A 13,322-nucleotide genomic window follows, 5' to 3' on the forward strand; every position below is an offset into this window, starting at 1 on the left:
GGACCTAGTCGGGAATGAACGGATTGCACCGGTTGGCTTTCAGCCCGTCGGCTCAATTGCCGGTTGTCCGGCCTCTGAGGCGGTTGCAACTCGCGTGGCAGCTGGCGAGTGATGGACTGTTCTCTCACTCCTAGGCTCGCTTCCGCGCAGGCGCGTCCGATTGCACGCAACTGCTCCGGGGTGAGCAGCACTTGAGGTAATTGCGGGTTTCTCAGCGGCGTCGGCGGCGGTGTCGTCTCGTTTTCATGGCTTCGGGCATTTCTCCTATTCAGCTGGTTTCTCAAGTCGGCCTCTCGTCCGTTGTCTTGACGGCTCGACTGTTCCTCGCTTCCAGCCATGTCTGGAGTTTGCCTGATTCAACTATTGTTCCTCGGACTCGCCTTACTCAAGAGGACACGTGAATCTTCGGATCGATCCCCACAGACGGCGCCAGTGATGGTTTTTGGGTTTTCGGGCCCAAGGAGGTCCAACACAACCTTAAGCTGGAGGATACACCTTTCACAAAAAGTCTAGATTTTTAGTGAAGTATGATGCTCAATAGTGCTCTCTATTCCCTCTCCGGGTTCTCCCCTCTCTGCCTCTTACAAGGGTGGAGGAGCCCTCTTTATAGTGGCTCCTCCTCTACTGTCTTAAAGGCCCATGATGGCCGACTTAAAGATTACATTCAATGTGTCGAGCCGTTGGGCGACATTACGGACTCTGCCAAAGGCTCTCTCTGGCTAGTAACTGGCGGACCGAGTCCGACCTTTAATGCCTCAACGGCTCCTTGCCTTGACTGCTCTGAAGGCTCCCTCAACGGCTCTCTGGACCGAGTCTTCTCCTGGGCCGGACCTGGGCCGACTCCTCGTCCCCGTTTGGCATTGGGCCATCCTTCCGGGCTCTGAACTGGGCCTCCTTCTTCAGACCTGGGCCGAGTCCTGGACCCGGCCCATGCATTCTTTCTGGGCCTCTTTTCTTGGGCCGGGGTTCTCACCCCATCAGTGTGCAAATGCGATTGATCTAGACCATTAAATAATATAGGCCAGGCCTGCAGGCTCGTAAGTCAGGCTCACATATAGATTTGGGTCTATTTAACTAAATATGTTTTTAAATAGGCCTAGGCCTGGCCTTTCTAGGTCAGACCCTAAATAGGCCAGGCCATAAGCCCCCACCCATAGCTGCTGGCTTGATTGCTAACGAGGATTGTTGTTTGATTTAAGAGTGTTTTGGATTCCTGCATTCTATGAGATATCATGTCAAAGGTTAGTGAGAAGGTGGGTACGGTTCTATATAAGGATTAGGAGTTTCAGTATGCATTGAATGTTGTCGTTTGGATTGAGACGTTGATAGTGGACGAGTTTGAGACTAGATGGCATGCTGTAATGGAAAGGTATGATCTTGTTGATCACCTTTGGTTTTGCCAAATGTATGATTTAAGAGTGTTTTGGATTCTTGCATTCTTCAATAAAATTTTCATGGGTAGTTTGTTACGCACGACATTCTGGTCGAAGGTCGAAAATAGTGTGTTTAGGTGTTGCACGAATTAGTATTCTAGTCTTTTGGAATTTTCCAATAATTTTGGAAATAGCTCTTGGATATGTCTTAGTGCTTCTAGGACACACTCCTCCATTTCTGCCATGGTTGGGCGGTGTCCCTTTATGTCGTTTGGCTGGAGGCCAACTGATAGGCCCATAGACAACTGTCTTGCAAGGATTATCTTCTTATTTCTCTCTTTCAGACGGTCGAACAGAATTTCAAGACTTTACTTTTAAGTTGGGTCTGCTCAATGTGTCGCACAGATCACGAGTTGAACGTCTCGAACGTACGTGCTCCTCTCGTATGTGTAACTGCAATGGTTCATAGGTCGAACTTGTGATGAACTAGTGGAACATAAACTTTTCGTTTCGATCCCCACAAACACATCAATGTTGATTTTGTGACTAACAGGTGGTTGACTCCAGGCTAACACCACCGTTTAATAAAACAAGTATATAAACTGTATGGAGAGAATACGTATTTCATTAAGGAAAACCGGATACATTTTACCCCTTATTAGAGAATAATTATACAAGAGGAGTCGGAGTCCTAAAAAGAAGCTATATTCTTAAGATCCCTCGCATTGTGAAACCTTATTACACTAGGAATAGGTAACTCTATCTTATTAGGCAACACACTCGTACGAAATAACATACTCCTACCCATGCTAGGCCATGAGCCGTGAGCCTCGCTTGTTTATATAGCTTGCTAGTCTTCCCAAACGCCTACAACTTACCCATGTCGAGTCCCATGCCACCGACCAGCTATTGAAAGAGTGATTTGACCAATCAGTACGTGACTGGTCGGCAGAGCCTTAGTACCACATCCATCAATTATTATAAAAAAAAATATTATACTCTCTCTGATGGTTTTAGGGTTTTCGGGCCCAAGGAGGTCCAACACAACCTTTGGTCGGTGGATACACCTCTCGATAAAATGTACGTCTAACTCAGAGGTTATGCTAGTGCTTCGGAATTTCTTTGTTATTTTCCCCCCCTCCCGGGTGTCCGAAAATGTCTACCTTTTACAAGAATGGAGGAGCCTTTATATTGTGGCTCCTTCTCTGCCGACTTGAAGGCCCTTAATGGCCGACTTCAAGGCTAATCAAGATATGGAGCCGTTGGACGCCATTACTCGGTCGACCAACGGCTCTCCTAGGCTTGTAACAGCCCGACCGGGTCCTGTCTTTAATGCTTCAACGGCTCTCTTTTAAAGGAACCCCTTTAATGCCCTCAACGGCTCCTCGAGCCGGGTCTTTTCCTGGGCTTGGGCCTCGGCCGACTCCTTGACTCGGCCCGATTGCTCTTTGGGTTCCTCTCGATGCTGGCCCACTTCTATTTTCTTTGGGCCCCTATCTCTTGGGCCGGGGTCCTTACCCCATCAACTAGTCCCTCACTTTTCCATACCCGGTCCTCCAACCTGGGTTTGGAAAAGTAGCAACCGCTCGTCTCCTTTAATTACCGTATCCGTGCCCTGAATAGCCCCTTGTAACGTCCGGATTGTCAGCCATCCTCCCTGGATCTCGCGGAGCCGTTGGGATTTTCCGTCTAGGCTTGGTACCTATAAATGGCCTCTTCCCTTCTCTCTTATCTTCACAAGTTCATCATGGGTCGCTCTCCCTTGAAAGGGAAGCGAATTGACTTCGGGTCTCCTTGGCGTCCGCTGCCTTCTAAGCGGACTCGACCTGAGAGGGAAAGCAAGAAAAAAGCTTCTCGTCCGACTCCTCGGAGATCTCCTGCTGGTGCCACCTTCTCAGCTTCTCAGCCGCCGACCCCACCTCAGCGAGAAGTCGTGTCGCCTTTGCTTCGTCCGCCGACTCCAACAACCGCCAGGGTGACTTCTCAAGATGGATCCTTTGTGGAGGTGGCCGTCCCTGAACAATTGACTTTCAAAATGACTTTCTCCATCCCGCTGGACGACCTGAACGGGCCGGTCACGGGCCTAATGGATGACTAGGATTACGCCCGCTACCTGGAGGCGTATCCGGATGATGAGGAACCCATCGCGCCACCGCTCATGCCAGCTTTCTGGGACTCGTTCTGCCCCTCTCCCCCTGGACCATCGGGGGGATTCTTTGGGGGCGACTCTTCCTCGCCTGGAGAGTGACCTTATGTACCGGGGTCGGTCATAGCTCGGACGAATCTTTTTTACGAGCATTTTCATATTCCTTATTTGTAATAAGCTCCTTGCTGCTTGTACCCTCCTTTTCCATAATAAAAAAGTGCTATTTTTGTCTTGCCTTATGTTTTGCCGTGTTTTGTTGCGTACCCCTCCGGACGACTGGTCAAGGAGTCGGTCACATCATCAAGTTCTTTTCAGTCTGACACCTGCAAGATTCCCCATAGCTCGGGTAAATCCAATCTTCTCTATGTTGGCGTGCGAATCTTGCTCTTCCCGGGCGGATCTGATGGAACTAATCTCTGACAAAGATTCTCGTCATCCGTCCAATCCGGCTCAGTTATGTCAGTCTCCTCCGTGATTATCGCCTAGATATTCGCCTTTCCTGGGCTATATAAAGACCCTTCACAGTTGATGCAAATCGCAACACTCTTCATTTTGCGAAAGCACGGCGCTATGAGTTACAGGGATGGTGATCGCCGCTGGTCCATTCGCAACAAGGAGCATGCTCGACTGGAGCAGTTGAGGCAGAAGAGGCTGGCTAACGGAGGTCGTCTGGTGGGCGACTCGGCTTCAGACCCCATCGTGGTGCCTCCAGACATGCTGGACCTGATGTGTAGGGAGCCTATCGATGTGGAGATGGAGCCTGTGGTGGAGGATCCCGGACCAGAGGTCGGAAATCCTGCTCCCGAGGAGGAAGAGGTATGGGAGGTTCCTCCGCTTTTCGGCGTTGCCATGTCGCCGAGTGCTCTGGAGAGGCCTCTGCAAATGATTGACGATGGGAAGCCGGCCGTGTATCTGGACGAGATGCCAGAGCCCGAGCCGAGTCCTCTACCATTCCGCCCCTAGTACTTTCTAGAGGGTCCTCCGGCTGCCCGCTCGTCGACAGAGAAGGAAGCCAAGCCATGACTCTGTTTTCTCTTGTAGTTTGCACCGGCCGAGTTCCGGGCCTTGTAATCTTCGTACTAATTAAATAAACTGTGTGCTTTTCTATCCGACCCCGCAATTTCTTATTATTTTGTCGCCCGACCTCGGATCTATGAGACTGACGCCTAGCCTTGTTATGGAGAGGTCCTCCCGCTGGGGAGTCGCCGAGTCCGATCGCCAACCTCGCAAGCGGAATCTCTTTGTGAGCTCGTCCGGTGTCATTTGACGATCCGGACTCTATCGGGTAGCTTCTAGAAGCTTCCCGTTCGTATTTCGTGGGCCCAGAGGCCATGGCCCACTACGTTCTACCAGCTTAGCAGGCCGGGTCACGTGACGTTCGACCCTAGCCTAGGGCAGACGCGCCGTCTGTGGGCTAACCCTAGACCTGAACCGTCGCCCCGCCTTTTGAGGCATTAAATGCGGCGTCCCTTCACGTCTCGTCACCTCCAGCTCCTCCAACGAGAAGGTGGCACGTGGCCGCCCTTTGAAATTCCTACCCTTCAAATAGCCACTTCGTCTCTCTTTCCACTCTCTTCTCCAGTTTTCCTTTTCAGCTTCAACTTCGAGCTTCTCCGGCCACTCTGTTCCTCCTCCGATTTCCTTCCTGACTTAGGTAATGTCTTCTTCCTCACGTTCTTCTTCTTCCCGTCGTTACTCGGTTGATAACACCGAGGCGACCTCTCCCTCTTCTTCTTCTCCTTCTTCGTCTTCCTCTTCTCCTCCTCGTCGCATGGAACTTCCAGCGGATGTTCCATCGACGTCTCCCCTCCGTCGTATGGAACTTCCCTCGGACGTTCCATCGACATCTTCTCTTCCTCCGACCCCCTCTTCTTCGGGGGCGGTTACTCCACTGAGCCCCGCTCCTTTAACGACGGTGGCGGCTCTGCCGGGTGGCGTTGTACGGCCGCGGGGCAAGTTCGATCCAATAGTCCGTCCCTCTGGGCCGCCGTCCGTCGTTACTGCGGCGGATCTGGAAATGGCCCAGTACCTTCTTGGGCCCTCGGCCGTAATCCTTGCCCCGGAGGGCCGGCAAATTTACGACCCACCCGAGGGTTGTGTCGGTATTCACCTACACTCAGTTGCCTTTGGCTTCCGAGTTCCTCCATGTCCTTTTCTCTCCCTTTTTTTACCGCCATTATAACTTGGTTCCGGGCCAACTAGTGCCCAATTCTCACCGACTCCTTACTTGCTTCATCAATCTCTGCCACTGGTGGTTGTGCGAGCCGGACCTCGACCTGTTCCGGTATCTTTTTACCGTAAACAAGGTTGGCTCGCACTCGCCGGGCTTCGTTCAAGTCGCCGCTCGCTCGGGGCGGCAGCTTTTCGAGGGGCTGTCCGATTCCATTAAGGATTGGAAGCTCCTCTATTTCTTTGTCCGCCCTGCCCTTTCTTCCTTTACTTTTTCGACCCTGTGGCCGGCCGCTCTATTCAAGCCTTGCTCTCGACGTGCCGTTCCCTCCGATGATGCGGTCTTGGGCGGCGAGTTCTTGAAGGGCTTCGGGTCGTACTCCGTCAAGTACTGGTCCCGAGTCCGGGCCATGGCTAAGCGTGGCTTGCTACCGGAGGGTGCGGCCACCGTAGGTAGTCTTCATTACCCCTCATTCTTCTTATTTTCCTGTCTTGCCATATTCCGACTCGAAACACCTCATGGTTTCTCTTTCCTTTTTACAGGTCCATACGACTCCGACTCCTCCAGTTCCGACGAGGCGGTTGAACCGACTCCCGAGATGGCGGATAGAGCCGAAAAGATGAGGCGTCGGCTGATCCAACGCACTTCTGGTACTGCTGTTGCCTCTTCCTCACTACCGTCTCCGGCTCCCAGGCCGACTCCTCCTCCACCTCGGAACGTGGTGGATCTGACTCCGTCGCCAGTGGTGTCGCCTACTCGACAGCCACCTCCTCCTCAGACAGAGAGTCCCGGCTCTAAGCGCCCGGCTGGTCAAACTGATGAGCCGGCTCCCAAAAGGATCCGGCTGTGCCATGAGGTAGAGGAGGATGCACAGATCTGGATGGGCACCTCCTCCGTCCGTAAGTGGTGTGCTAACGTCCTTCTACCTAAGGACGTGGAGGCGACTCATGCTCTAGGGGACGGGTACATCCTCGAGGCCTCACTGCGCCAGTCGTACCGCGTAAGTGTTTCCCACTTGACCTTTCCCTTCGTCCTTTCCTTTCATTATCTGACTCGTGTCCGTCTCGCAGAACCTCACCTTCCAGATGGAGATGAGTAAGCGGCTGTAGAACTACAAGGCGGTGGAGGTGCACAACTCCGAGATGCTGAGAGTTACCCGCCAGTGGGAGGAAGAGCGAGACAAGGTGGCGACGATTGCTGCGACCTTTGTTGAGGAGTACAAGAAGTCGGCTGCCTTCGAGGCGGAAGTGAAAGCGGCGATAGAGGCTCGCCAAAAAGAGATTGCTAAGGAGTGGCTGTCGACGCCGGATGGTGACGAGTTCCTCCTGGACTTGGGCGAGCGCGACTATCGCCTCGGCTTTCGCGAGGTGCAGACAGAGATCCATTTTCTGCCTCGCTGGTCCGCGACTCCTCTTTCACTCCCGAGAGCTGGGGCCTCAAGCCCGTGATAGATGCTCTTCCGGCGACTGAAGGACAGTCGGCGACTGGGGACCCGGCAGCCTCTGATCCGGCGACTCTTCCTTCAGCAACACCTCCTGAGCTCGCCGAGTCCTCTCTTCAGGCCGAGGACCCTTCTTCTATTCCCCTGACTGGACCAACGGCAGGGGCCCAAGTCGAAGGGATTGATGTCGACACCCCCTCCCCAGTAGTTTAGGGCTATTCTGTTTGGGATAGCCCCCTTTTTGTAAAGGCTGGCCTCCTTTTCGGGCCTCTTTTAATGAAATTCCCCTTTTCTCTTCCTTTTCGTATTATCTTTAGCTCGACGCTTTTTTCTTTAACCTAGTCTCTTTTAACTGCTCACCGAGTCCTTCTGTCGAGGCGACTCTTCAAGGCTTTTCCACAGGAACGATTAAGGGTCCAGGCCCTTGTTTCCTGTCTTTTCTTGCCGAGTCCCTCGGTCAAGGCGACCCATTAGGCTTTTTCTATCTTAGAAACAGTTTAGGGTCAGTGCCCCATCGTTTCTTTAAATACTCGCCGAGTCCCTCAGTCGAGGCGACTCCTGTAGGCTTTTTCTCGGAAACGTCTAAGGGTCTGGGCCCTTGTTTCCTATCTTTTCTTGCCGAGTCCCTCGGTCAAGGCGACCCATTAGGCTTTTCCTATCTCAGAAACAGTTTAGGGTCAGTGCCCCGTCGTTTCTTTCAATACTCGCCGAGTCCCTTAGTGGAGGCGACTCCTGTAGGCTTTTCCTCGGAAACGACTAAGGGTCTGGGCCCTTGTTTCCTATCTTTTCTTGCCGAGTCCCTCGGTCAAGGCGACCCATTAGGCTTTTTCTATCTTAGAAACAGTTTAGGGTCAGTGCCCCGTCGTTTCTTTAAATACTCGCCGAGTCCCTCAGTCGAGGCGACTCCTGTAGGCTTTTTCTCGGAAACGTCTAAGGGTCTGGGCCCTTGTTTCCTATCTTTTCTTGCCGAGTCCCTCGGTCAAGGCGACCCATTAGGCTTTTCCTATCTCAGAAACAGTTTAGGGTCCGTGCCCCGTCGTTTCTTTCAATACTCGCCGAGTCCCTTAGTGGAGGCGACTCCTGTAGGCTTTTCCTCGGAAACGTCTAAGGGTCTGAGCCCTTGTTTCCTATCTTTTCTTGCCGAGTCCCTCGGTCAAGGCGACCCATTAGGCTTTTTCTATCTTAGAAACAGTTTAGGGTCAGTGCCCCGTCGTTTCTTTCAATACTCGCCGAGTCCCTTAGTCGAGGCGACTCCTGTAGGCTTTTCCTCGGAAACGCCTAAGGGTCTGGGCCCTTGTTTCCTATCTTTTCTTACCGAGTCCCTTGGTCAAGGCGACCCATTAGGCTTTTTCTATCTCAGAAACAGTTTAGGGCCAGTGCCCCGTCGTTTCTTTCGATACTCGCCGAGACCCTCAGTCGAGGCGACTCCTGTAGGCTTTTTCTCGGAAACGTCTAAGGGTCTGGGCCCTTGTTTCCTATCTTTTCTTGCCGAGTCCCTCGGTCGAGGCGACCCATTAGGCTTTTTCTATCTCAGAAACGGTTTAGGGTCAGTGCCCCGTCGTTTCTCTCAATACTCGCCGAGTCCCTCAGTCGAGGCGACTCCTGTAGGCTTTTTCTCGGAAACGTCTAAGGGTCTGGGCCCTTGTTTCCTATCTTTTCTTGCCGAGTCCCTCGGTCAAGGCGACCCATTAGGCTTTTTCTATCTTAGAAACAGTTTAGGGTCAGTGCCCCGTCGTTTTTCTCAATACTCGCCGAGTCCCTCGGTCGAGGCGACTCCTGTGGGCTTTTTCTCTGAAACGTCTAAGGGTCTGGGCCCTTGTTTCCTATCTTTTCTTGCCGAGTCCCTCGGTCGAGGCGACCCATTAGGCTTTTTCTATCTCAGAAACAGTTTAGAGTCAGTGCCCCGTCGTTTCTCTCAATACTCGCCGAGTCCCTCAGTCGAGGTGACTCCTGTGGGCTTTTTCTCGGAAACGTCTAAGGGTCTGGGCCCTTGATTCCTATCTTTTCTTGCCGAGTCCCTCGGTCGAGGCGACCCATTAGGCTTTTTCTATCTCAGAAACAGTTTAGGGTCAGTGCCCCGTCGTTTCTCTCAATACTCGCCGAGTCCCTCAGTCGAGGCGACTCCTGTAGGCTTTTTCTCGGAAACGTCTAAGGGTCTGGGCCCTTGTTTCCTATCTTTTCTTGCGGAGTCCCTCAGTTGAGGCGACCCATTAGGCTTTTTCTATCTCAGAAACAGTTTAGAGTCAGTGCCCCGTCGTTTCTCTCAATACTCGCCGAGTCCCTCAGTCGAGGTGACTCCTGTGGGCTTTTTCTCGGAAACGTCTAAGTGTCTGGGCCCTTGATTCCTATCTTTTCTTGCCGAGTCCCTCGGTCGAGGCGACCCATTAGGCTTTTTCTATCTCAGAAACAGTTTAGGGTCAGTGCCCCGTCGTTTCTCTCAATACTCGCCGAGTCCCTCAGTCGAGGCGACTCTTGTAGGCTTTTTCTCGGAAACGTCTAAGGGTCTGGGCCCTTGTTTCCTATCTTTTCTTGCCGAGTCCCTCAGTTGAGGCGACCCATTAGGCTTTTTCTATCTCAAAAACGGTTTAGGGTCAGTGCCCCGTCGTTTCTCTCAATACTCGCCGAGTCCCTCAGTCGAGGCGACTCCTGTAGGCTTTTTCTCGGAAACGTCTAAGGGTCTGGGCCCTTGTTTTCTATCTTTTCTTGCCGAGTCCCTGGGGCGATTAGCGGTAACCCATGTGCTTTATTTAGATTTTTGGAATCCTCGAGCCCGTACACGGCCTATCCTTTTCTACTGATAGAACCTTTTCAAATGAGTGACATTCCATATGCGATCTATGGGCTTGCCTTCCATAGTCTCCAACTTATAGGTTCCGGCTTGGACCACCGCTGCAATACGGCATGGCCCCTCCCACTTAGCTGCAAACTTGCCCCCTTCGGTGGGCTGACTGGCCCGTCGATCGCGTAACACGAGGTCGCCAACCTGGAAGGTTCGCGGGCGAGTCCTCCGGTCACGATATCTTTTCACCGCCTGCTGGTACTCAACCATCCGTGCACTCGCGGCTTCTCTCCTTTCTTCTAGGAAATTTTTCTCGATCCGCAGATTCTCTTCGTTCGACTGGAACCTTGGCCTCGAAGCCGTATGCGAGCGAGAACGGGCTCTCCCCCGTCGCTCGCCGCTGGGTAGTGCGATAAGCCCATAGGACTCGGTCAAGCTCGTCCGCCCAACTTCCTCGGATGTCTTCGAGCTTCTTCCGGATCCCATCGACCAACGTTCGATTCACATTCTCGACCTGCCCATTGGCTTGTGGGTACGCCACCGATACCTTGGTATGCTTGATATCGTGTCGGCGGCAGAAGTCGGCGAAGGCCTGGCAGTCAAACTGTCGCCCGTTGTCGCTAACGATGTGCTCGGGCAGGCCGAAGCGACATATCACCCTTTTCCACAGAAAACGTCGACATTGGTACTCAGTGATGGTAGCCAATGGTTCTGCCTCGACCCATTTGGTGAAATAGTCGATAGCCACAACGCAAAACTTCAGACCTCCCGGGGCGACGGGCAATGGCCCCAACAAGTCTATTCCCCACTTGGCGAAGGGGATGGCAGTGGTGACCGGTGTATAAAAGGTGGCCAGCCGGGTGTCTTTCCTGGCGAATGCTTGACAAACGCCGCACCTGGAAAGCCATTCGATGCAGTCTCGCATCATGGTCGGCCAATAATACCCTTGAACGACTAACTTCCGGGCGAGCGTGTGGGCGCCCTGGTGCGCGGCACAAATGCCTCTATGAGCTTCGTCCATTATTTTCTCGGCCTCGGGTCTAAGCAGGCACTTTAGTAAGGGTCCTCCGAACGACTGTTTGTATAGCTGTCCGTCGATGATCTGGAAGGAAGGGGCTTTCCGCCGAACTCTCGCGGCGACTCCTGGGTCTTCCGGTAACTCGCCTTTTTCTATGAATCGCCGGATATCCTCTATCCAGAACATTTCAGGATTTTTCCCTCGATCCCATTCCTCGATATCTACTCGCTGGACTTCCAGTGGTGCCTCTTCAACACTCGGCCGATTTAGCTCCTCCTTCTGGCAAATTTTTATCAGGTGGTCCGGTACCCCTTCCAGGGCAATTTTGGACAATAGGTCGGCTTCCATGTTGTCCGCTCGGGGTATGTACTCTATCTCGTAAGCCCCGAACCCTTTTAACATCTCGACCGCACGCTCTTTGTATAGTACCATCCTTGCATTCTTAGTTTCACACGTACCCGAGATCTGTCCGACTACCAGTCTGGAGTCAGTCTTGATTCGCAGCCGCTCAACTCCCAGGGCCTTGGCGAGTCGGAGACCGTTTAATACCGCTTCGTACTCGGCCTCATTATTTGATGTCGAGAACAAGTATCTCAGAGCGTAATATAGCCGGAATCCTTCCGGAGTGACGAGCATGACACCGCCTCCACAGTGCTGTCGACTCGATGCTCCGTCCACGTGCATTTCCCACCACTCGCCTGGGCAGCTCTCCGAGGCGTGTTCCTTCTCTTCCTCACTTGCCGTGCATTCGACCAGGAAGTCGGCCAAGGCTTGACCCTTAATGGAAGGCCGGGGTTGATACTCAATCCCATACTGAGTCAACTCTACGGCCCATTTTACAAGTCGACCGGAGGACAAGGGGTTTCTTAGCACGCTTCCGAGCGGCTGGTCTGTCAAAACTCGAACGGTATGGGCTTGGAAATAGGGTGCCAGCTTGCGCACGGTGACTACCAACGCATACACAACCTTTTCCAGAACGGTGTACCGCGTCTCAGCGGCCTTCAACGAGCGACTTACGTAATAAACCGGGTGCTGGACTCGGTCCTCCTCTCGGACCAACACCGAACTCACTGCTTTGGCTGAGGCGGCGAGGTACAAGAATAAGGGCTCGCCCACCTGGGGGGTAGACAGCACTGGGGGCGTTGAGAGGTACTGTTTCAACTCCTCGAACGATTGTTGGCATTCGGCAGTCCAAGCGAATCCCTCCTTCTTCATGGCTTCGAAGAAAGGCACGGTCTTATCCGCCGCTTTGCTCAAGAAGCGGCTAAGGGCGGCCAATCGGCCAGTCAACCGTTGTAGGTCCCTGACGGTTGTAGGAGGCTGCATGTCGATGATGGCCTGTACCTTCTCCGGATTAGGCTCGATGCCTCGTTTGGTGACCATGTAGCCCAAGAATTTGCCACCTTGGACGGCGAACGCGCACTTTTTGGGGTTCAGCCGAAGGTTGTATTTCATCATTACCTTGAAGCAGTCGGCCAGGTCCTTCGCATGCTTGTCCTCTTCCCGGCTCTTGACGAGCATATCGTCGACATACGCAGCAATCGATTTCCCAAGCAGGTGTTGGAACAACCGGGCGACCATCCGGGTGTACGTAGCCCCGGTATTTTTAAGTCCGAAGGGCATGATTCGGTAACAGTAAGCTCCGTCCGGTGTCAGGAAGGCGGTCTTCTCCTCATCCGCCGGGTGCATAAATATTTGGGGGAACCCTCTGAAGGCGTCCATGAAACTCAGTAGCGCCGACCCGACCGTTTCGTCGACTAACTGGTCGATCCGAGGTAGGGGAAACGGGTCTTTCGGACAAGCCTTATTAAGATCGGTGTAATCCACGCACATTCGCCACGTCGGGGGCTTGGGTACGAGGACCACATTTGCCAACCACTCCGGGTACTTAACCTCGCGGACGTGCCCGGCCGCTAGTAGCGTGCCAACTTCCTTCTTCACAAATTCCCTCCGGTCGTTGGCCAGGTATCGTTTCTTCTGTACGACCGGTCGGTGCTCCGGATCCACGGCGAGTCTGTGCGATATGATTGATCGGTCGACACCAGGCATGTCCTCGGGGCCCCAGGCGAAAATCGTCCGGTGCTCTCGGAGCACCTTTACAATTTCTTTTTTCAATGTCTCAGAGAGGCCGACTCCAATTCGGACCCGTCGGTCCGGTTGCGTAGAGTCGATCTCGACTTCCTCCAACTGGACAGCAGGCTCTGGGCGAGGTAGTATCGTCTTCTTCGGGGGCCTCTCAGTGATCTCATGGATCTGCATCTCGCGTTTGCCCATCCCTCTGCATGCCTGCAGATAGCAGTCGCGGGCGACCTTTCGGTCACAGCGCACCGTACCTACTGCATTTGGTGTGCGGAATTTCAGGCAGAGATGCTCAATTGAGATCAAAGCCCCTAAA

Source organism: Ipomoea nil, unplaced genomic scaffold, assembly GCF_001879475.1.
Source record: "Ipomoea nil cultivar Tokyo-kokei standard unplaced genomic scaffold, Asagao_1.1 scaffold2219, whole genome shotgun sequence".
In the NCBI taxonomy this organism is placed as follows: Eukaryota; Viridiplantae; Streptophyta; class Magnoliopsida; order Solanales; family Convolvulaceae; genus Ipomoea; species Ipomoea nil.